The sequence below is a fragment of the Rhinopithecus bieti genome, unplaced genomic scaffold (assembly GCF_001698545.2).
Source record: "Rhinopithecus bieti isolate Rb0 unplaced genomic scaffold, ASM169854v2 scaffold_58, whole genome shotgun sequence".
Taxonomy (NCBI): Eukaryota; Metazoa; Chordata; class Mammalia; order Primates; family Cercopithecidae; genus Rhinopithecus; species Rhinopithecus bieti.
In genome coordinates, this window is record NW_016802861.1 from 62605 (window position 1) to 87235 (window position 24631).

A 24631-nucleotide genomic window follows, 5' to 3' on the forward strand; every position below is an offset into this window, starting at 1 on the left:
TTCCCTTCCCTTCCCTTCCCTTCCCTTCCCTTCCCTTCTCTTCCCTTACCCTTCCCTTCCCTTCCCTTTCTTTCTGTTTTTTAGACAGGGTCTTGCTCTGTCATGCAGGCAGTGGTATGATCTCAGCTCACTGCAGCCTCTGCCTCCTGGGCTCAAGTGATCCTCCCACCTCAATCTTCCAAGTAGTTGGAACTACAGGAGTGAGCCACCATGCCTGCTAATTTTTAAAATTTTTCGTAGAGACAGTTTCGCCATGTTGCCCAGGCTGGCCTTGAACTCTTGGGCTCAAGCGATTCACCAGCCTCAGCCTCTCAAAGTGCTGGGATTACAAGCATGAGCTACTGCACCTGGCCTCTGAGGTAGATTTCGTGTGTGTGTGTGTGTTTTAATTTTTAAAATGTAACTGGCAGTACAGTTTTGTTGTTAGACATACAGGCTCTAGAGCTGGGTGGCCTGGTTTCAAATTGCAACTCTACTACATATTGGTTGTGTAATCTTGCAAGTTACTTCATTTCTCATTTGTAAAATGTTGATAATATTAGCAGGTGTTTCTTGTAAGGAATAAATGCGATACCTTCTGTAAAACACTTCTCATAGTGCATGGAATATGGATTTTTAATTGGTTCAATTTTGAGCAAGAACATACTCCCTTGATATGATAATGAGGATTGTCAAAACAAAATAACAGAAAAGAAAAATTTACATTTATTTTCTAATATTATCTGATAAGTAAAATAATTTGCAGAAAGCTAATTTTATTTTATTTTTTATTTTTGAGACAGAGTCTCACTCACTCTGTTGTCCAGGCTGGAGTGCAGTGGCGTGATCTTGGCTCACTGCAACCTCCGCCTCAAGTGATTCTCCTGCCTCAATCTCCTGAGTAGCTGGGATAGGTTCAAGTGATTCTCCTGCCTCAATCTCCTGAGTAGCTGGGATTACAGGCACGTGCCACCACACCTGGCTAATTTTTGTTTTTTGTTTTTAGTAGAGACGGGGTTTTGCCATGTTTGCCAGGCTGGTCTTGAACTCCTGACCTCAGTTGATCCACCTGCCTTGGTCTCCCAAAGTGCTGGGATTACAGGTGCTAGCCACTGTGTCCGGCCGAAGCTAATTTTAAAATTTGATTTTTATTACTTTTACATAAAGCATAAATGTGTCAACAGTTATTCTGATAGATCACTTGAAAAATGTAGCTTGTACCTTGTCTTAGTCTTGTTTTGTTCTGCTATAACAGAATATTACAGACTGGGTAATTTACAAAGAACAGAAATTTACTTTCTTACAGTTCTAGGGGCTGGAAATCAAGATGCCAGCATCTGGTGAGGACCTTCTTGTTATGTCCTCACACGATGGAAGATGAAAGGGCAAGAGAGCAAGAGGGGACCAAACTCACCCTTTTAATGGCATTAATCCCACCCATGAGGGTGGAGCCCTTATGGCCTAATCACCACCCCAAATTCCCACCTCCCAACACTGCCACAATGGCAACCAAATTTCAACATGAGTTTTGGAGGGGAAAAAGCATTCAAACCTTAGCATACCTTCTGTGCGAATTCTGCACAATATTTAAAATGGGCATTTTATTCATTTGGATTTAATGGGTGATATATTTTGGCTATTTTTCCTCTCCAAATCTGATGTTGAAATTTGATTTTAAATGTTAGAAATGGGGCCTGGTGGGAGGTGTTTGGATCATAGGGGTGGATCCCTCATGAACGGCTTGGTGTTGTCTTATCAATAATGAATAAGTTCTCACTTTATTAGTTCATGCAAGAGCTGATTGTTTAAAAGAGTGTGGGTACCCCTCTTGTCTCTCTGTTGCTTTCTCTCTTGCCATGTGACACATCTGCTCCCCCTTCACCTTCCACCATGAGTGGAAGATTCCTGAGGTTTTTACTAGAAGCAGATGTCAATGCCATGCTTCTTGTACAGTGTGCAGCATTGTGAGCCCAATAAATCTCTTTTCCTTATAAATTACTCAGCCTCAGGCATTCCTTTATAGCAACACAAAATGGATAAGACAATGGGTTTTAGTAAGAATTGCAGACGAGATAGCAGCTCTACTTGGTACTTAAAATTTTTCATCTACTTCTTTAGTTATCAGAGACACAATTAAAAACTGCTGAATTATTATTCGTTCAGCTAAAAAACTGCCAAAGTTCAAATGCTATGATATTGGCTTACAGCATACTGACAGGCCAAAGCAAATGATAATAAAAGTTTTAAAATGTTTTCAGAGCTCAGCAAAATTTTGGCCAAAGAAATTTTCCATGCAGGAAACATGATGTAAACATCTATTTTTTCTAACCCTTTCAGAAAATGAAATTGTCCACTATATAATAATACATAATTTCAACAAAATCTTCTGCATACAATTAGCTATAAAAAGAACTAACTCCCAAAAGGCAATCACTTGTAGCAAAAGCATTTTATCTTTGTAGATGCCAAGAAAGGTTTCATTCTTTTGAAAAATAGTCTAAGATTATTTTCCAGCAAAATATAAACAGAATCCTTGAATGATATAACGATCCAAGCTTATTATTTTCTATTGCAGTGAGTCTTAAGCACAGATGCACATTAGAGTTACTAGATGCAAGCCTGGAATTCTAAGGCTGGAGCGTGGACATGTTTATGTTTACATACTTCCTAGACTTCGATAGGTCTTCTATTTTGGGCCACATGGCAGAATGAATAATCTGAAAACCATTCTGCTACAGAACACCTAGAAGTACTGGATAAAATAAGCGAAATATCCTTTTAAACGCATAGTTCGAATTGTAAGGGAAATTGTTTAGGGACAAAATGAGAGCTGGAGTTACAATTCTACATTAATAAGCAGGTGCTGATACCTTGTTTCCCTTGGCATTGGAAGAGAGTGCAGCAGGTCTTTGAATATCATTGTTTCATTCTTTTACTATAATAACATTGATGAAAGAAAAAAATGGATTCTGGGCTGAGTCACCATCTATGCGGAGTCTGCTTGTCCTCTCTATGTCTGTATGGGGTTTCTCTGGGTGCTTCCCACATCCCAAAGCTGTGCACGTCAAGTTTATTGGTGTGTCTAAATGGTACCAGTCTGAGTGAGTGTGATGCGTGTGAGTGGCCCTGTGATGGAATGGCGTCCTGGCCAGGACTGGTTTCCACCTGGTGCACTAAGCTGCTGGGACATGCTCCAGCCACCTATGATCCTGAACTGGAATCACTGGGTAAATGATTATCTTATTTATTTTTATTAATCTTTCTTAAATGTTTGTATAGCTCACACATATTCCAGTGTTTCATATTAGAAGTGCTTTGGTCTATTTAGAAGTTTGATGATGTTTTTGTGACTAGAAATATGCTGTAGGAACTTAATTGTATGTCAATTAGCCTATGGAAAAATTGATTTCATTATACTACATTGTTTTGCTTAGAGACATGGTTTTCAAGAACCTAAGGACGATGTTAAGTGAGGACATACTGTACTCTGATTTTCGTAAACAAGGAGCTTGGGTTTTAATAGCTTTGGGGGTCAGGAGACAAAGTTGTAGAAAGACAAGATGGGGAATTGAAACTAAGAATCTTGTTTAGACTTGGAAGTCTGGAAGGGCTACAGCTAAGTAGAAAGAAAAGTCATCTATCAGTTGAGGTAGAAAACAAAGAAATTTGTCTGCCTTTGCCTGAGCTCTGAGTGAAAAAAACGTATCCCTATGAGAATTAATAATCACTACCTTTTCTCAGGTGGGTTGTAGTCTGAATTTATATTACCTGTGTGGTCTGGCAGTACTGAGATATTAGTATAAAAAATGGTTGACATACTCCTAGTTGAGATATTAGTATAAAAAATGGTCCTAGGCTGGGACATTTTTAGGGCTCCTGGCAAAAGCAAATGCAGGACTTCTCTTGAGGGACACACTCAAGCCAGATGAAACTACGGTTGCATGGGGACATGTGAGTGATGTTAAGCAGAGGCCAGAGGCTCTTGGGGTGAGAGGTGAATGAAAACAGGGTAGACTGCCTGGCCTCAGGCAATCACTCCTGCCCCTACCAACCCACCAGGCTGATGGAATGCCACCTATGAGGACCTCCTTCTCCAAGTGCTACACTCTCTGAGGGTTCAAAGGTATTTTCCTGATTTGGGAATTTGTTTGATGGGATGAGAACAAACAGGAGTGATTAACTCTGTTTTCTGTGGTGCTCAGACCTAGGACTCCTTTTTACTCTCCTTGTACTTTGGAGTTGACTCAGATCAGGGGCTGGCCTGGCCTTCAGCCATTACCTGTAGATATTATGAGGCAAAGAAGCCAGTACCTCCATGGGAATGTGAGTTAATAGGCCCAAATAACCAGGCATCTGAAGAGGACAGATGCCTCAAAAGAAAAAGAAGAAACTGGAAACCATGTACCAACTGTGGTAGAAATAGTAATAAACAAACCAGGAATTTTAAATAAATATGAGAGAACTTCTTCTGGTTAGGTTGTAAAAAAATGCAAGAGGCTGTTATTCTCACCCTACCAGGTGATTCTGAAACAACCCCCACCCCACTGAAAACTGCTACTGCGTTCCAATAACCTGGATAGCAATAAATGCATATGGATAAATGTACACAGGCTAAGTTTGACAAGAATGGTGGTCTATGGTGATATTATTTACATGGCTTGTGCTTACATTTTATTTAGTGTGTATAATTTTATCTTGAAACTGCTTAGACAATTAAGGATTAGTTGGGGGAGATATAAAGGTGAATACAACAGTGACACAATGATTTATTACCTTGTGGTTCATTGGAAGACCATAGCTGTTCAAATAGTTGTGAAATTTTCCTTAATCCCTTGTCTTTGAGGTATAACTCTAAAATAAAATTGGTGTGCCAGCAGTGTAATAATACAATCAACTTTATAAGAAGAACCAGCCAAATTTTAATTTAACACTATTTACTTGCTGATTTGTTTACAAATTGTATTGCCTATCCAGCCTTTCTGTATTGAAACATTCCACATGCAAAGACTCCATGGCCTTGATGCAGGCAATTGCCTACAGAGGCCTCTTGGAAACCCTAGTATCAGTCAGAAACAAGGATTGGCCAGCAGCAAAGCCCTAGAAAAAAGCAGAGTGAGCTAAGTAGTGGGTAGTGCCCTTCTACACACTGTACTGGGGAGAGGATCCCCTTAAATCTTGATAAGTATCCAAAATATCTGGACTCTTCAAACCCTGCAATTATGTCAGACTAATAAACATGACTCCGTTTTAACATTCAGGTCCTCTTTCTTTGCTCTAACTCCATAAACCTCAAACTATCTTGGGATGGGTATCCCCTATAGCATGTCTAAAGGAAAAAAATGTACTGGTTAAACAGATAAGCATAAAAATGTCTGCATGATAGTTATATTTTGCAATAAAAAATTAATCATGAAGCATATTGGGATGTTTTAGTCCCTTGTGGGTTAGTGTGAATCAGGCTCTCTGAGATAAAGCTCATAGATTTTGGCAACTGAGAGCCAGACTTAGAGCAGGGTAAATTTATTAAGGTAAACTCTATTAGGGTAGTAGCATCCTGCTAGCCCTTCTTGGCTGTGTGCCTGCCTTCCCACATCTACACTGTATATGGGAAATGTTCTGTATTAGTTCATTCTCACATTGCTATAAAGAAATACCTGAGACCAGGTAATTTATAAAGAAAAGATGTTGACTTGGAACCAACCCAAATATCCATCAATGATAGACTGGATAAAGAAAATGTGGCACATATACACCATGGACTACTATGCAGCCATAAAAAAGAATGAGTTCATGTCCTTTGCAGGGACGTGGATGAAGCTGGAAACCATCATCCTCAGCAAACTAACACAGGAACAGAAAACCAAACACTGCAGGTTCTCACTCGTAAGTGGGAGTTGAACAATGAGAACACATGGACACAGAGGGGGGAACATCACACACCAGGGCCTGCCATGGGGTGGGGAGCAAGGGGAGGGAGAGCATTAGGACAAATACCTAATGCATGCAGGGCTTAAAACCTAGATGATGGGTTGATAGGTGTAGCAAACCACCATGACACATGTATACCTATGTAACAAACCTGTACGTTCTGTACATGTATCCCAGAACTTAAAGTAAAATAAATAATTAATTAATACAAATAAAAAATAAAAAATAAAGGATGTTTAATTGGCTCATGGTTCTGCAGGCTATACAGGAAGCATAGTGGCTTCTGCTTCTGGAAAGGCCTCAGGAAGCTTCCAATCACCGTGGAAGACAAAGTGGGAGCCAGCTCCTTACATGGCAAGAGCAGGAGCAAGAGAGAGTGATGGGGGAGGTGCCACATACTTTTAAACGACCAGATCTCATGAGAAGTCACTATTGTGAGGACAGTACCAAGGGGGGTGGTGCTAAACCATTCATGAAAAGCTCACCCCTGTGACCCAGTCACCTCCCACCAGGCCCCACTTCCAATATTGGGGATCACAATTGAACCTGAGATTTAGGTGGGGACACAGATCCAAGACATATCACAGTCTAATCCTCACTGATGTCGAATTTAAAACCCAAAGAAGCATGATGAGGAAGCTTTTGCTTGTAATGTGGTTTCCAAACCTAGCACTCTATCAAAACTGCCCTTAAAAGTCAGTGGCAGCCAGGTGTGGTGGCATGCGCCTTAGTCCCAGCTACTCCAGATGCTGAGTCAGGAGGATTGCTTGAGCCCAGGAGTTCGCGGCCAGACTAGGCAATATAGTGAGACTCTGTCTTTAAAAAAAAAAAAAAAAAAAGCCAGTAACAACCTCCTAGACCCAATGCAGCGTCTTCTCAGTCTCCATCCTACTCTCTCTTTGGTATGTGAAACTATGGGCCGTCTCAGTTCAATGGGAGTCCTATCTGAGGCGGTCCAGACCAGAAAGAGACAGAAGGGTGAAGCTGAGCCAAAAATCAGAAAACTAAGCACAAAATCCAAACATTTATCAGACAACTACTGGGTGTTACACATTTTCTCTTAGGCACCTGGGATATATCTGAATAAAACAAAGACCCTTGCCAACATGAGTGAATATAAATGTCTCTAGGAACATTAATAGAGTAAAGGATCATGTTCTCCTTTACATTCCTCTAGGCTTTATCCTCACTTCTATTACGGTATATTACAATACTTACAACATATTATTGTAATTATTTATTTACATGTCTGTCTCTGTTTTCTGAACTGTGGGCTTTTGGATAGCAGGGATGTCATATCTTAGTATTCTAACACATGGCAGGCATTCAATAAATGTCAGTAGAATGAATACATGAATGAATAAATGAAGCTGGACTGCTAAAGGAGTTATTGAGCTCTAATGGCTTAGAGAGATTGTGCTTATCTTGGTCTTAGAGGAAAATAGGTTTCATATTAAAAAGAAAAAAATCCACAAAAATGAGCACCGCACTAAAGGAATACTAAACAGGAATCAGTGCTTCTTTCCATCCCCTACCACTGACACCCTAGGCAAGGCCATCATTATCTCTCTCTGAATTAAGAAAGCCTTCTCCCAATTGGTCTCTGCAACTCCTCCAACAGGTCTTCATTTCCTCAGTCTGTTCTCTATAATGGAGCTAAGGAGCATTTTAAAATACAACTATGGCTGTGTCACCCCCCTCTTGAAAATTTTGCCATGGTTTTATATTTTAGTTTCTTTTATATAATATCCCCAAATCTCAGTGATTTACACAAATACTTATTTTCGTGTTTTCAGGCATGTAGGTTGGTGGCCGTTTGGCTCACTAAGGCTAGGTTCAGTTAGACTGGACTTCAGGCAGAAGGGGCAGCAGCTAATCTAAAGCATATGCTGGGTATAGAAGATTGCAGGGGTATGAAAAGGCAAGCCAAATGGTGCAAGCGCATTCATAGCTTCTGGCAGCCTTCTCTGAATGTTAACATTCCATTGGCCAAAGTGAGTCTGTGTTAGGTCATTCTTGCATTGCTATAAAGAAATACCTGAGACTGGGTAATTTATAAAGAAAAGTTTAATTGGCTCACACTTCCGCAGGCTGGACAGGAAGCATAGCACCAGCGTCTGCTTCTGGGGAGGCCTCAGGAAGCTTACAATCATGGTGGAAGGTGAACGGGGAGCAGGCACATTATATGGCAAAAGCAGGAGCAAGAGAAGGGAGGGAGGTGCCACGCTTTTAAACAACCAAATCTCATGAGAACTAACTATCTCCAGAACAGCACCAGGACATGAGGGATCCTCCCCCATGACCCAAACACCTCCTATCAGGCCCCACCTCTAACACTGGGGATTACATTTCAACATGAGATATGGGTGGGGACAAATATCCAAACAGTATCAGAGTCACATTGCTAAACCCAAAGTCAAGGAGCAGAGAAATACACAGACCACCATAAAGCCATGGCAAATGCAAAGAATGGCAGCTCTAACATAAAGGGAGTGAAGAATTGGGCAAAATAATCCAATCAACTCCACTTTTCCTTGATCTTAGAGCCAAGTCCAAAACCCTTCACAATCTATTTTTTTCTTGTTTTTCCATTTTCTTCTCTTGCAACTTCTTCCCTTCACTATATTCTCTTAACTCTATTCTTGTCATCTTTTAGTTCCCATGATGCAGCATGCTGTTTCTCACTTTCAAGGCTTTATACATGCTATTGCTTTGTCCTGACCCATTCTTTTCTCATCGTCCCCACTCCTCTGTTCCCACTCCCACTCACCCTGGGGTGTCTACCCCTCCTGGTCAGCAGTATGAATATTATCTCTGGTAGGAATGAATTAGTTGCCCCTTGTCTGCATTGCCAAAGTTCTAGCACTTGATTTTATAATATCGGAGCCTTTATCACAGGCATTGTTTTTTCTTATTTCATTGACTGTTTCTCCTGCTAGACTAAGACTATCCTGAGGTTGGGACTGTGACTCTATTTTACCATCCTGTCCCCAGCATCTAATATAGTATCTGGCATATAAGAAGTACCCAATTTGTTTTTATTTAATGAATGTATACATGAGCGAGAACAAACAACTGAGAATACAGTTTGGTTTCAGGATCTCCTTAAAGGAATTTATTTTGAGAAGTCTAATGTATTGACATATCCTTGACACTTATGGCAATGAAGTATGTGCACAGCCTTTGCATTTTTCGAAGTCCTTTCTGCTCTCTGCTGTTTATTACACAAAATCTCCCATTTGTTAGAATTTTGTCATTCACACACTACATTGCAGGACAGCCTACAGGTGACCCTAGCAGCTTGAAGAGAGACTGTGTCCTGTGGCTATAATAAAAAAGACAGAACTGGGCTGATAATGTTTGCAACAATTCAAAGGATACAACCTGAATAATGATCAGCTCTTATGGCTGATCCAATGCTAAGGGACAAAGGTATCTCCCGCAGGACAGAGTGGTAGGATCTGCCCTTGTAAGATACGGTGCTCCAAGTTATTTGTTTATAACCAGAAGACTAATTCTTAATCTACGCATTTCTGAGTAAAGAGATCCAGATGTTATATGCTAATTTTTGTTTTTAGTGTGTGTCAATTTATGCAATACTGGCTTAAGGGCTAGGAGACTTGATCAGTCACACCTGACTAGCTGCTCTGCATGAAAATATGAACAATAATGTTTTGTCTCTGAAATTTGAGGAAGAAAATCTCATTAAAGACAGAAGCCATTTCTAGTCCCTAATAAAGGGCAGACAAGAAGGCCGATTAAGGATTTGAAAGTGATTGGCTGGTGGGTGGTGTGGGGTGGGAGGGCGAGGGGATGTAGGGGGAATGAGAAGTAATGGAAGAGACCCAAATCTTCCAGGGTCCCAGCATATGGACTTGTTTACTTCAAGAGGTAATTGCCAGCTGAGGCCCGTGTTCTTGCAGCTCATTTTGAATTTTGATGATAGAGAAATTATTCCTTTATTTGACGATGAGAAATCTGATCCAAGTTACAAAGGCTTAGAAATGTCTACGCTAGTAATTTGCTAGATTTGAGGATATAGGATTTCACAATTAGATTCTCAATTAAGAAAAGCCATCTTGCTTTATTTAGAAAATTAGTCTTTTATTAGTCAAAATGGATTTGCTTCTGAGGCCTAAACTATTTGGACTCATTTCAGGCAAACGTTTTCTAGGAGCCAGGTTCTTAAATTGAAAGAGAAACATAGCCAACATAATAATATATTTAATGAACTGCATGAATGCTCTAGAAAATCCCATCCTGGCCAAACATTAGAACAGAAATCACGATTGAAGGTGCCAAATGGTTTCCATTTCCCCTAAAGACCCAAATCATCCTAGGTTACAGTATATAGGTCTTGTACATTTATTTATTTTTTATTTCCTGAATTTCTTCTTGTGTAAAGCCTGATCCTTTAAAAATTTGTCCTGACTTTCCTGGCTAACTTAAGGGCATGATTGTCAACAGTAAATAGACTGTTTCTCAAATGATATCAGTAATCCCATTGGGAAGAGAGAGAGAGAGAGAGAGAGAGAGAGAGAGAGAGAGAAAGAGAGAGAGAGAGAGTGTGTGTGTCTGTGTGTCTGCATGTCTGTCTGTTGGGGTATAATGGCAGAGGGTTATGGAGAGGCTTCAGGAACTATATTTTGTTGTTGCTGTTGTTTGAGATGGAGTCTTGCTGTTTTGCCTAGGCTGAAGTGCAGTGGTGTGATCTCGGCTCACTGCAAACCCCACCTCCTGGGTTCAAGTGATTCTCCTGCCTCAGTCTCCCAAGTAGCTGGGATTACAGGCATGCGCCACCACGCCCATCTAACTTTTTTGTATTTTTAGTAGAGACGGGGTTTTGTCATGTTGGCCAGGCTGGTGTCGAACTCCTGACCTCAAGTGATCCACTCGCCTCGGCCTCAGGGAACCACATTTTAAACACTCAAGCAAGGATGTTGGGAACTCTAGTTAGCATGATTAGCCTCTTTCAAAATGTATATCTTCTATCCTTTGTGTTGTGACCCTTTATCTCCCAATTATTTCAAAAGTTGCCATGAAATTCTCAGCACAGCTGCTTGAACTTAAAAATGGCCTTGGGGACTTCTCCTCTGCCCATTTTGTCACCCACTTTGAGAGTGAACTTCCTAAAGTCCAGGTGGGAATTGTTCAATATCCAGAGGGAGGAGCCCCAGCAGGGGAGGAGCCCCAGCAGGGCAGGGCCCCGGTGAGGAGTGGAGGTGAGGGAGAGTGAGATGAGGGTGGAGGGAGGGATGGTAGCAGGATCTGGAGTACTGGAGGACAATGAACTGGAAGGTGAAGAAGTGGTTTCTCAACACACACATTTCCAAAGTTCTGGGGAGAAGCCATGGAAGAATTTTCATGGATGCATAATCTGCTGACCATGCTCTTCTGACTTGGCCCCCCTAAATATTCCCTTCTTGGGATTTTCTCACTGGTAATGCTGCCACCACCATCAGCACTCTTAGAGCTCTTGTGAGTGAACCTAATCCTGTGTGGCTGCTTGCTACTTGCCAGGTTCTTTGGTTAATATAGGGAAATACTATCAGAGATAGGTGAATGTTCTGTATGTCCTACCCTACAACCAGGTTGGATTTAACTGTAAAAGTAAGCCATAGACCAAATTCTGCTAAACATGCAAATACTTAGAGTGAACAGTCACAAAACAGCAACCTGTTTGTGTGAGCTCAATACACTTTTCTTACTTTCAGTTCTTTAGGCATTCCGACAAGCACCAAAGGTTTATTTAATCCAAGGCAGACTCCACAATATTCTGAAGACAGGTAAGCAAGGCTTTTTAGTCTGATCAGGCCCCACTGTCCTTTATGAAGGGAATGGAACACAAGATCAAATACAATGCTGGGCCTAGATGTTGGTAGGCTGCTGAGTGTACTGGATTCTTCTTTTCATTTATGCAAGAGCTATGAGTCCCATGCAATCTTTCTGGCCCATAATATACCTGGAACACCACTCATTCTATCAGTGAGACATTGCTTCTTCTTCTCCTTCTCCTTCTTCTATTATTATTATACTTTAAGTTCTAGGGTCAGTGAGACATTGTTTCTAACACCCGTTAAATTAATGTAAAAACCCCAGGGCAGATTCAAATGGCCATCTTTGCACAGCCACCCTGGAATGTGGATTACTGGCTAGAGCCCTTCAATGTTAACTAGCTGCCCCTGGGGTGTAGGCGAAAGTATGTTTCACTCACAGACTTAGCAGTTCCTGTGCTCTTCTCCCCGAACCAGTCCCCATAAACAATATTATAAACATCATTCATGGAAATAAAATAATTTAACAAAATCCTTGCCACTCAGGATAAAGCAGTGTGCAGGTTATGAAGCCATTGTTTCTCAATTCCACACTCTTCTTTGTGATGCTGGGGACGGGACTCTGAAAAGGACATTTTCTGCTTTGCCAGATGTCCCTGTTAGGCTTTGTCTGGAGGGACACTAGAGAGAGACTGCAAAGCTGGACAAAGGAGAAGGGATGCTCCTTCCTGTCTGCTTCCTGTGTCTTTCAGCATCAGTCCATCAACTGCACTTTGCTTTGCCAGCAGCAGTTGATCTCAGCAAACTGGCTCCACTTTCCAGGTGTTTTTTAGCACTCCTGGAGCCAGCCTCTGATGCTACCCTCAGAGGCTTGTGTCCCAGTTCCATAAGACCCTCTTCGTAGCTTCTGAGGCACCAGTCTCTGCCAGGCAGCTCCCCCTCCTCAGAGGTCTGGGTCCCAGCTCCATAGGGCCCCTCATTTGAGCTTATCATAGAGCTGGGAGCAAGAGAACCACCAAGCTCTAACTTCTCCCCTTTGTTTCCCCAGCCTCAGGGTTGGTAGCTGATTCCTGCAGTTTACTGTCTTTGTGTTACTTCAGTGTTCTGTTTTTGCTTTTTCAGCTCTTCAATAGCTGCTTTACTAATTCCTATATTCACTTTTATCTGTTAAAACAGTTACTAGTTTGGTTTGTTTTCTAGACTGGATCCTGAAGGATACTGTCAGAGTCTAAAAATAAGAATGGAAGCAGAAAAACATTCCAGGAGTTTTATCGATAAATTCTCAACCCAAAAGTTTGATGTACAAGGAAAGGACTAGGAGGATAGGACTGTCTTTGGATAGCTCAAGATCCACTATGTCAGTATGGCAAGACTGTTTCAGGTGTGAACGGAAAATACAATCTCAGGATCCCAAACTCACTATACTAAAGGGAATAGTTAAGCTTGGAAACGAAGTCACAGAAAAAAAAAACTCCCTTTATTTTTGTTCTTAAACAGATGGCTGCAAGATAGAAGGCCACATATCTCCCCAGGTAGACTCCTTCATGCTGAAAATGTACATTAACAGTTTATCCTCACAAGTGGGGGACAAAGACAAGACTAGAAATTTTCCCTCCACCCACCCCAAGACAAATATTTCACTTCTTCCTCTACTCTGTATTTACTTTGTCCTATATAAAATGCAGATTTACTGAGCACAAGAGGAAGATAATTGACTGTTCCTCTACTCTCTCGTTTCACATGCAACCTGTGGATTCAGTGATTGCTAATCAAAGCCTCATAAGAATGTGACCACTCACCTCACTACATACCCTCCCTCTTTTTTTTCTTTCTTATTTCCTCTCCTGCCCACTTTCCCCCCTTTATATATGAAGCTCTCAAAACTCTCTCTAGGAAAAGTGCAGGCCATGGATTCTGCTGTGACTTGTGTCTCTTCTTCCTGGGCACATCACCAACCCTGGCAAAGTAAACCTGTAAATTGATTGAGACCCATCTCAGACACTTGTTTTAGTTTGCACAGGTAATCGGAAGATTGTTCAAAATCTAGTCTTCAAAGTTAGCTGACAGCAGGAACTGGGGAAGCAGGCACTGAGCGCTTGGGAGTTATGGACAATGTGCTAGCTAGTTTCTAAAGATGACCCCACAGTTCCTTCCCTTCTTCTGTATATATGTCACTCTTTACATCTAGAGTAGAACTTATTTTCCTTCCCTGTGAATCTGTGCTGGCCTTGCGATTGGCTTTATGCTGACATTCTGGGATTTCTGGGCATAGTCATTAAGAGGACTGGCAGTTTATGCTTTTTTCTCTTGGAATGTTTGTTCTTCAGACACTCCCTTGTATATCCCAGTCACCATGCTGTGAGAAGCCTGAGCCACATGGAGGAAGCTACATGAAGGAAAACTGGTGTACACTGGTTAACAGCCCCAGTTGAGATCCCCATGGACAGCTAGCATTTACTGCCAGACATGTGAGTAAGTCATCTTGAATGTTCTAGACCAGCTGAGCTCCCAGATGACTATAGTCCCAACTGACATCATGTGGAGCAAGAGAACCACCCAGCTGAGCCCAGTCAACCAAGGAACTGGTGAAAGAAAATGAAATGGTCATTCTTTAAGCCACTAGATTTTAGAATGGTTTGTATGCAACAAAAGAGAACCAAAACAGAAAGCCTAGTTCCCAAATACCAGGAGGCTAGGGTCACTGATAAGAAACTTGGTGACATGGTTGCTAAGGTTGGTCAAACCTATCATAGCAAGAACATTTATACTGCTTCCAAATGATTCCTTTTAAGCTAGCACAGCAAGGTAAAAATTTGATCACACCCATGGCATTTGAATTTAGGAAGGGTCTAAAATCTTTTGATGGGCTGCTTGGGAGATGGAAGATGAAGCACTTGGACATTGAATGGAAGAAGGCAACAAAAATATAGGCAAAATTGCCTACATAGAAATGGATAGGAATTCCTGGGGTGAGTTAAGACAGAGGAAAGAGGAGAAGGGGAGTAGAGGGTGAGACAGCAAGTAAATGAATAAGCAAGCATGAGAGTGAGAGTGAGAAAGCATGAATGAACAACATGGCCAGAGGCCAGATTCTGTGAGGAGGGAAGACCTGTGAGAAATTCCCAGTGGTGGGAGGATGGAGGCCTTTTAGAACAAGGTTGTCCAGTATATAATATTTGCTATAAACTTATATGCCTTTTTGGAATGTTTGCTGTTGAAATTGATGTATAAATGATACCACAGACTCAAAAAACTTTGAAATAGAACATTCAACATTCACTGGAAAGATTCATTTGGGAAGAAAGGAGGAGAGCAAGCCAGAGCCGAATGTCAATTTGCCTCAGTTCTTAGCATATCAGTTTTACCAGCTCTCTTATTCATGAGTACAATCCAAGATCTCCCATCCCATCTCTTTCCAGAAATTGTGTTGGGACCCACACAGTTTGGAAAAGCAATTCGAGTATACATTTTGAAAACAAGGGGAGTCCAGAGAGAATAGGTGTTCAACTGGATTAAGATGCAGGTGATATAAAAAGAAAGAGAATGGGCTGGGCTCACGCTTGTATTCCCAGCACTTTGGGAGGCTGAGGTGGGAGGATTGCTTGAGTCCACGAGTTCGAGACCAGTCTAGGAAACATAGTGAGATCCTAAAAACTTAGCTGGGCATGGTGGCACACACCTGTAGTCCCAGCTACTCAGGAGGCTGAGGCAGGAGGATCACTTGAGGCCAGGAATTACAGGCTGTAGTGTGTTATTTGCACCAATGCACTCTAGCCTGGGTAAAAGAGTGAGATTCTGTCTCCTAAAAAATAAAAAAGAAAGAATTACAGTATTCACTTAGAAGAACATAAGGATTAAACATTGAGGGAACACAGCATTAAGGATCTATATTTTTAGTTTGGTGTTTTAACTTTTGGAATAAATATGTTATGGTATTATGATTCAAAAGTGTCCCCCAAAGTTCCCATATTGGAAACTTAATTGCCAGTGTAACAGTGTTGGGAGGTGGCACCTTTAAGAGGTAAATTAGGTTGTGAGGGCTCTGCCCTCATGAATGGATTAATGCCCTTATAGTGGGAGTGGGTTAGTTATCCTTAGAGTGGGTTCCCGATAAAAGGGATGATTTGGGCCCCCTGCCACCTCTCTTTCTTTCTTTTTTTCTCTCTCTCCTTCTCTGTCTCTCTCGTGTGTGCACATGTGTGTGCTCTCTTGCCCTTCCACTTCCCTCCTTCTGCCCTGGGGAGACACAGCAGGAAGGTCCTCACAAGATGCCAGCACCTTTACATTGGACTTCCTAGCATTCAGAACCATGAGAAATAGATTTATTTTCTTTACAAATTAACTAGTCTGTGGTATTTGGCTATAGCAACACAAAACAAATGAAGACAACATGATTTAGAATCATTTTGCTTTTGGGATAGCTAATTTCCCTCAACTAGATAAAGAATAAAGAGCTGCATTTCTCACCTGGACAGAGGTGAGATAACAGAATAGGAAGAAATGTGTGAGTGGGACTCAGCAAGAACTGGAAATCTTATTGAGAAGTGGCCCCGAAATCATGAGCTCCTAGGAATTTGCAGACATTTGGGGAGGGCATGGAAATTCTCACAACGTTCGGAGAAGCTTGAGTGGAGCTCCTCCAACTCCAAAAAAAAGATGCAGGGAACAATTACAGCCTTTCTCAAATGGGTTCCAAGAGAGAACTGGACTCAAGTGTACTACGAGCATTCATTGTATGCAATGAATTAACTTATTTTCTGTAACTTTCATCCCAGAAGAACCTTCTAGATTGGTACTTATTATCAACTCTTCTTGGGAGAATTGAGAACAAAGTCATTCAAATAATCTTCTGTGTTCTCGGGTTTGGATGTGGAATCCCAGTTGAGACATCAGGTTTTTTATAGCACAAATAAGGTACCTTCTGATAGAGCCAGAAGAGTTTTATTTTATTATGTTTTCCTTTTAAAATGTTTAATTACTATGGGTATATAATTATACATTTATGAGGTACATGAGATATTTTGATATAGGCATACAATGTTTAATGATCACAGCAGAATAATTGGGGTATCCATCACCTCAAGCATTTATCATTTCTTTGTTTTCACCAATTCCACTCTTTCAGTTATTTTAAAATATACAATAAATTACTGTCAACTATAGTTGCCCTATTGAGCTACCAAATACTGGATCTTATTCATTCTATTTATACCGGGAGTTCAGAAAGGAATCAGTGACCATGAAGCCTTCCCTGATGGGTATTTTTTGTACCCATCAGTGATTCCCACTTTATACCCCCTCTCTGCTACCCTTCCCAGCTTCTGGTAACTGTCACTCTACTTCTATCTCTGAGTTCAATTTCTTTTTTAGCTTTCATGAAAAGTGAGGACATGTGATATTTGTCTTTCAAAAGAGTTTTAGAGAAAACTCTGGTGATGTGCTCCAGGTCCTGGCTGGTGAGAAGGTCCCCATTTTAGCCCCATCAGGAGCCTCTGGTCACACAGCTTCCAAACTGGAAGGTATCTTGAGAGTCATAGGACTCCATCCCCTTATTTTCTTGATTGTGAAAATGAAGCTCAGAGAGATTCAAGGTTAATTTGTCCAAGCTTAAGAGTGGTTAGGCAGCAGAGAGAGAAGTGGAACCTGGTTTTTTGACTCTCAGCATGGGACTTTTCAGAGAGATAATTCCATTAATTGTTCTGGTAGATGGTATTACTGTTCCCTCAAATATTATTTCTGCCAACTCCTTTCAGTGCCCCTCACCTGCAGTTCATAATCTTTCTTTTCCTGTTGCGTCAATGGCCTGAGTAAACACAGAATGGAACAGAGCTGTGATAGACATGTAGTGTGAACAAGAAATATTCTTTTCTGTTGTGAGCCACCAAAGTTATGGGGTTGTTTGTTGCCACAGTCTAACTTAGCCTATCCCAACTATTGCATTTTTCTTCTGCATTATAAGCAGGCTGTCTTGCAAGTGAAAGAATGTATTATCCATTGGTCTACCTAGAGACTACATTTCTGTTATAGCTATTAATTTGAACTGTTGCTACAAATTCCTTTTCTATAAGTTTGGGTTGCATGAGCAGTGTCTAAACGGATTTGATCAAACTGGATAACCGCAACATCACAGCCAGGAGTTCAGAAAGGAGTCAGAGACCACGAAGCCTTCCCTGACCATCTCTTTCTCCAATAGAGAGGACACAAGGGAGATAAGTGGGAGGGTGAGAGTGAGGGGGCTAGGCCAAGAAAGGGATGTGAGGGATTGAAGATGGACAAAATTTCCTGACTTCATATTTTTGTGTAGGACCAATCTTGAGAATTAGCTCTTCCTTACTCGATGTCATCCATCTGACCCACCCTCTCACAGGAGGCCATTCCTCAATCACAGCCAGAAGGAATTGCTAAGTTGCTAGCTTTTGGACTGTATCCTAAATGTTAAATTTCAATTTTCATCTTAGCAGTGCAAAACAAGATCTTCATTCTTTACTGCTATTTTTTTTCATAATCAAGTGTTAAATAATTTAAGAGGTTTTATTAGGTAATCATTGGTGATTGTTTATCACATGCCATTAATGTCACCCATTGTATGTCATTAAAATGAGTCAGCCTAAGGTGAGATAATGGCAGTCCCACAATGGGATTGTGTCATAAGAGAGTCACCCTTTGGTTGAAGATATTATATATGCCCTGTGATTCATACACTTCCCAGAAGCAAATTCTAAGCACCTGACTTAGGTTAAATCATCTTCTACTTCTCCTCCTCCTCCTCCTTGTCCTCCTCCTCTTCATCCTCCTCCTCCTCCTCCTCTTCTTCTTCTTATTATTTAGAGATGGGGTCTTGCTATGTTGCCCAGGCTAGCCTTGAACTCCTGGGCTCAAGCAATCTTCCCGACTCAACCTTCTGAGTAGCTGGGACTACAGGCGCACACCATTGCTCCAGGCTTTAAATTTACTTTGAACTTCTGGAACTTTTGTATTTCCCTTGACAGAGTCAGAGTTACCTAAGTGTATTGCCAAACCCAGAGGGAGATCCATTTTCATCATTATAACCTGAAAACATCATTAAACATTCCTCATATCTTAAGCCAAATTTGTATGTTTTATAAAATAGTGAGTAACCTTTAAAAGGAGCTCTGAATAAAATGTACATGTATAAAAGCCTTCTTAAAATTAATTTTATATTTGGTACTTCAAGGATAAAAAATGCACAAGTAATTAAAACCAATAGGAGTAACCTTTGTGTTTCAAATATTGATACCTAATGACTCCGATAGTCAAGACAAAAGCTATTTCATGTCAACATTAGGCAGGCAGACATAAAATCTCTCTGAAGTAACTGCATGAGAAACAAGATGTTTTGTTTACATCTTTTGAAAAGTTCACAAAGACTCCATTATGTGGGAGTGTTAAATGTAACCCAAGTGACAATTCTATCCTAACATAAGCCATGTCTGATCTTGCCTGGCCCAGAGCAGCCTAGCTATGGGAACTGCTCTTTTCACACATTATTTAGATTAGATGCAAATATTTAGGCATCTTATTAACACAGCGTATCACTGTTCAGATGGAGTATTCCTCACAGTCCAATGGGTGCCACCACAATCTACCACCACAGCACTGGGTAAAGGCACCAGACCCTGGGGGTTGATGAATGAATGACAGTGCCCACCATTCACTCCTTCTTCATCCACATGCTTCCTACTGCCTCTGAGCTGCACTTTTTTTTTTCTGTGTTTGATCAAAGCACTCCAAAATTTACTTGGATAAGAAGCAGTGTAGTGGTTAGGAGCATGAATTCTGGGACCAGGCTACTCAGCTTCAAATCCCAGATCAGCCACTTATTAGTTATGTGTCCTTGGCAGGTTCCTTAACCTCTGTGTACCTCAGTTTCCTCATCCGTAAAATAGGGGTAATGATAACAGCATCTACTAACAGGGTTGTTGTGAGACCAAATGAATTGGGCATATAAAGGGCATGGAACATGTTGTTTCGGCTTATAGTAAATGTTATGTAAATGTTAGCTGTGACTATTGCCTCTGGTTACAGTTACTGTGATTTGGAATTGCATTTGGCAAGACAGGGTTTATCTGGTTTATCAGGGCACTCAGTTGCGAAGATACCTAGAAAACCCACCATAGGAACTAATTTGAGGCCCTGGCCTCCTCCCAAGGGGCACCCGAGGGGGCCAGAGTCTTAGGGGAAAGTTTCACTAAACTTTGTTCACTGGGAGGGGCATGGACAGCCCCAGGATTGTAATGCCTCCTTCCTTTTTTTTTTTTTTTTTTTTTTTTTTTTTTGACAGAGTCTCACTCTGTCACCCAGGCTGGAGTGCAGTGTGGCATGATCTTGGCTCACTGCAACCTCTGCCTCCCGGGTTCAAGCGATTCTCCTGCTTCGGCTCCCGAGTAGCTGGGATTACAGGTGCCTGCCACCACACTCGACTAATTTTTGTATTTTTAGTAGAGACGAGGTTTCACCATTTTGGCCAATCTGGTCTCAAACTCCTGACCTCAGGTGATCCACCCGCCTCGGCCTCCCAAAGTGCTGGGATTACAGGTGTGAGCCACTGCGCCCAGCCTGGAATGCCTCCTTTCTAATGGGAAATGGTGGGGCCCAGGGTCTCCCCATCAAACATCCCAGACTCGAGGCTTGGACAGCCAGACCAGTTCCAGACTCCCATTCCCTAGTGTGAATGCAACTTCTAATACTCTTGTTCAGATGGCTCAGGAAGGTCTTTAGCATCACATAAGTTTTTGGAAAAAAATTCTCTTAAGCTAAAATTGCATGCATGCTCTCGTCATGTTAGAAAGAATGCCAAAGTCCTCCCTGGAAGTTCCTGAGATGTAAGCAAAGATGGGAAGCTAACTGATGGCAGCAGCCAGTCTCCTGGAAGGGCATAAGGAGGACTTTGGCTTTCTTTTCTTTTCTTTTCTCTTCCTTTCTTTTATGTGCGTGAGACAGAGTCTTATTCTGTCACTCAGGCTGGAGTGCAATGGCATAATCTTGGCTCACTGCAACCTCCGCCAAGAGATTCTCGTGTCTCAGCCTCCCTAGTAGCTGGAATTACAGGTGTGCGCCACCATGCCCGGCTAATTTTTGTATTTTTAGTAAAGACGGGGTTTCACCATGTTGGCTAGGCTGGTCTCAAATTCCTGACCTCAAGTCATCTGCCCACCTTGGCCTCCCAAAGTACTGAGCTTACAGGCATGAACCACCATGCCTGGCCTGGTATTATTTCTTACATGAAGAGAGCATGCATGCATGCAGTTTTAGGTTAAGAAGATTTTTTTCCCAAAAACTGTCATGCTAAAAACCTTCCTGAGCCATCTGAGCAAGAGTATTAGAAGCTGCATTCTCACCAGGGAAAGGGAGTCTGGAATTGGTCTGACTGTCCAAGCCTGGTATCTGGGATGCTTGATGGGGAGACCCTGGGCCCCACCATTTCACATGAAACAGCAACCTCCCTTCCACACTGCCGCAGACACTGTTGCCTGGTTATTCAATAACCATTCCTCTTTTTCCCTTGCCTTCCTCACACTAGAGAGGTCAAATACTATTTGCTCTTGTGGGTATTCATGTGACACATCTTTCACCAGTTAGATATAAGGTATCTTCCCTTACTTTTTGCCTTTGGGGCCAATTATGTGAGGATCTTATGCTTATAGCTGTGGCAACAATTATGTGATCATTAGGTAACACATTTTAGGGCAAAAAGTGAATATGCTGAAGAATGGTAGAGGGGAAGGATGAAAAAATCCTGAAGTTTCAATGTTATCACTGACCTGCTGAACAAATCCTAGGACTGCTTATCTCTGGACTCTTTATTCTGTAAACAATGAATGCTCTTAAGGCTTAAGTCACTATTAGTTGCTTCTAACACTGTTAGTTGTTGTTATTCACAACCCGAAGCATTCCCAAATGATACTTAAATTCTCACTTTGTGTGTTTAACTTGTGTAGCTGAACTGCCGTTTTGTTTTTTTTTTTTTTCTCCTGAGTCAGGTCCTTGTATGACCAGGCTTTGACAGCCATCCCAACTCTTGCATTTCTCTTTTTCTCCATGGTGCTCGAGTTGATTATCTTCAACTACTGGCTGAGACTCAGGATATCCCACTTCCCTTCCCTATGATGCAGAATCTGGCCATAGATGCTGCCCATGGTGTCCCATTCACTGACTTGAACCCCCTTCTGTGTTGATGTCTTTCCAGACCCAAGGCTTCCCTATAATTTTGAACATTTTGATTTGAACTACAGGCTACCCAAGGTTAAGGCAGCTCCCTTTGTCCCAGGCCTACCCAGTTCTGCCTACTCATGCCTCCCTGGTAGACCTTCAGCAAAGGCATTATCCTAGCATGTCTGGCAGGTGGGTCCATGCTGGTTGGAACCCATGAATCCTGAAAGGTTATGGCCCAGAAACTGCTCCTCTCAGTCCTGAAGATTTTGAGTTCTTGGTGCTTTATCCCTCACTTCTTAGCATTTCTCATATTGATGACTTGTTGCTTTGGCCCTGGTCAAGAAACCTGATCTTGATCCTTGCTTTGCATCTGTTCAAAATGGTATTTTGGAAAAGAGGCCTGGAATTTTAGTCAGGAGGTTTTGGCTCTAGTCCTGTCTCTCCTACAAACAAATCAAAGTAGGCTGCTACTGTTTCTCTCTGTACTTCTATTTTCTGTGTACAAAATGGAGTGTTGATCTTTGCTTAACACTGACATTTACCTATTTAGAAAATGAATTTTAAATACAGAGACACAATAAAAATTATCAGAGTACATCTTAAAGAAATAATTCTAGAACATTGAGGAACATTTTCTTAATACTCATTGGTGGCTTTTTAATTTTTGAGGTTTGGGAGTTAATGAAATTTTTGTGGGGAGCTCAGTCTTAATTGAAAAAAAAATCACATTCATTTCCCCAGGGGGTTTTCTCCCACCCAGATATAAATTACAAAAGGGGAGAAAAAGTACTAAACAGTAATTCTGCCCAGCTGTAAACCTTGCTTTTCATGTGAATTAAGTCTTTGATCCCTAAAAATCCATTTTGCTCTTGGACAGATTCCAGAGACGCTGCCCTCTTGGGGAAGCAACGGTGTCAGGGACAGAAAGGCTGTTCAGAGCTGAGGTTTCTCCTACAGTTGTGCTGATCCAAGAAAGAAGCTTGAGAAATAGGGATACGGTAGGGGAATGAGCTCAGTGTGCCTTCCCACTTTCCGGCATAAGACAGTGCTTCCCTCCTTTTCAGTTGCCTCTGCTTCTCTCTGCTGTCTTAAGAAACACAGGCCCTAACTATTTTCCTGAGGAGTGTATCTGTCTTTGTGACTCTGCAAGGCTTCAGCAGTCCTGCTGAATAAACTCTGCTTGACATGGTGAGGCGTATAGGCACTTCTATCCTTATGTAAGCTCATCCATTTTCCATATGCGAGCATATCTAGGTACCAACTACTCTCCACAGATGTATTGAGAGTCAAAGTGGGTGGAGGGCACTGAAAAAAGAAAATTGTTTAAAAGTTTTTTTAAAATTGAAGAAAGAGACTTTTAAAATCAGTTTTTAAAAAACTGTGGTAAAATATACATAACATAATATTTATCATTTCAACCATTTGTGAGTATATAATTCAGTGGCATTAACTGTATTATCAAGCTGTGTAACCATCACTACTATCTATACCCAGAAATTTTCCATCATCCTCAACATAAACTCTGTACCCATTAAACAACAACTCCTCACTCCCCTTCCCTTCAGCCTCTGGTAACCTCTAATCTGCTTTCTATCTCTGTGAATTTGCCTATTCTAAATATTTCACATAGGTGGACTCATACGGTATTTGCCCTTTGGTGTCTGGCTTATTTCATTTAGTGTAATGTCCTCAAGATTTATCCATGTTGTAACATGTATTAGAATTTCATTCCTTTTTATGGTTGAATAATATTCCATTGTATGATTGTACCACATTTTGTTTATCCATTAGTTAGTTGATAGACATTTGGTTGTTTCCACCTTCTGGCTGTTGTGAATAATGCTGCTGTGAACGTTGGTGTACAGAGATCTGTTCGAGTCCCTGCTTTTAATTCTTGTGGGTATATGTATACCTAGGAGTGGAATTGCTGTATGTTTTTTACATATAAACATGGTATCAGTAGTACCAACACAGGCCACAGGGATTTGCAAAGACAGGACACGTAGCCATGTCCAGAGAGCTGAGGCAAGGGTCAAGTGAAGGATCAGAGCCAAGTGCAAGGAAAATAAAGGGTTGGAAAAGATGGACCATGCAGTTTTCCTGTAAGATGCTGCAACTCATTTAGGCCCATGGTGAAGGCAGAAGCTTCAGGAGCCTGGTGAATTGTTCCTTTGTAGAAAGATTGCAGGTGCTCCAGGGAGAGTGGGGCAGAGAAGAGTGACAGGGAGACTGGGCAGCCAGGAAGGCAACAGGCAGAGGGTGAGGCTCAGTGAGCCTGGTGGACATGGCAGGAGGACCAAGTTGTTGGCCAAATGCTGGCTATCTAGGAAATAAGGGCCCTGGCAGTCAAAAAGCCTTGACCTTGTGGGAATTTTCCCCAAGTTAGAAAGTCTCTTGTACCCCTCCTGCAGATACAGGGAGAAAATCCCTGATGGCTCTTGGTTTTCGGGGGAGGGTATCAAAGTAAGGGCAGATCCAGACCCAAGCCTACTTGTGGGAAAGAACTGTTGAAGAAATTCCCTCTTGGAGACCAAGATGAGCAGCTGAAGGCTCAAGATGATCCATCATCTGGAACTATAACATGAACAACTACTACAGAACAGCACAGTTTTTATTACATGTTGCACTTGAGGGTAAATATATGGCATGTGTACTGGGCAAAATTTCCTGCTATAAGGCCAAGAAACACACATATTAAATTCTAGGTGATGACTAATCCCCATCTACTTGGCTTAAAAATAACTGCAAAGGCCATTCCAGGCCACTGAGGTTAGTAA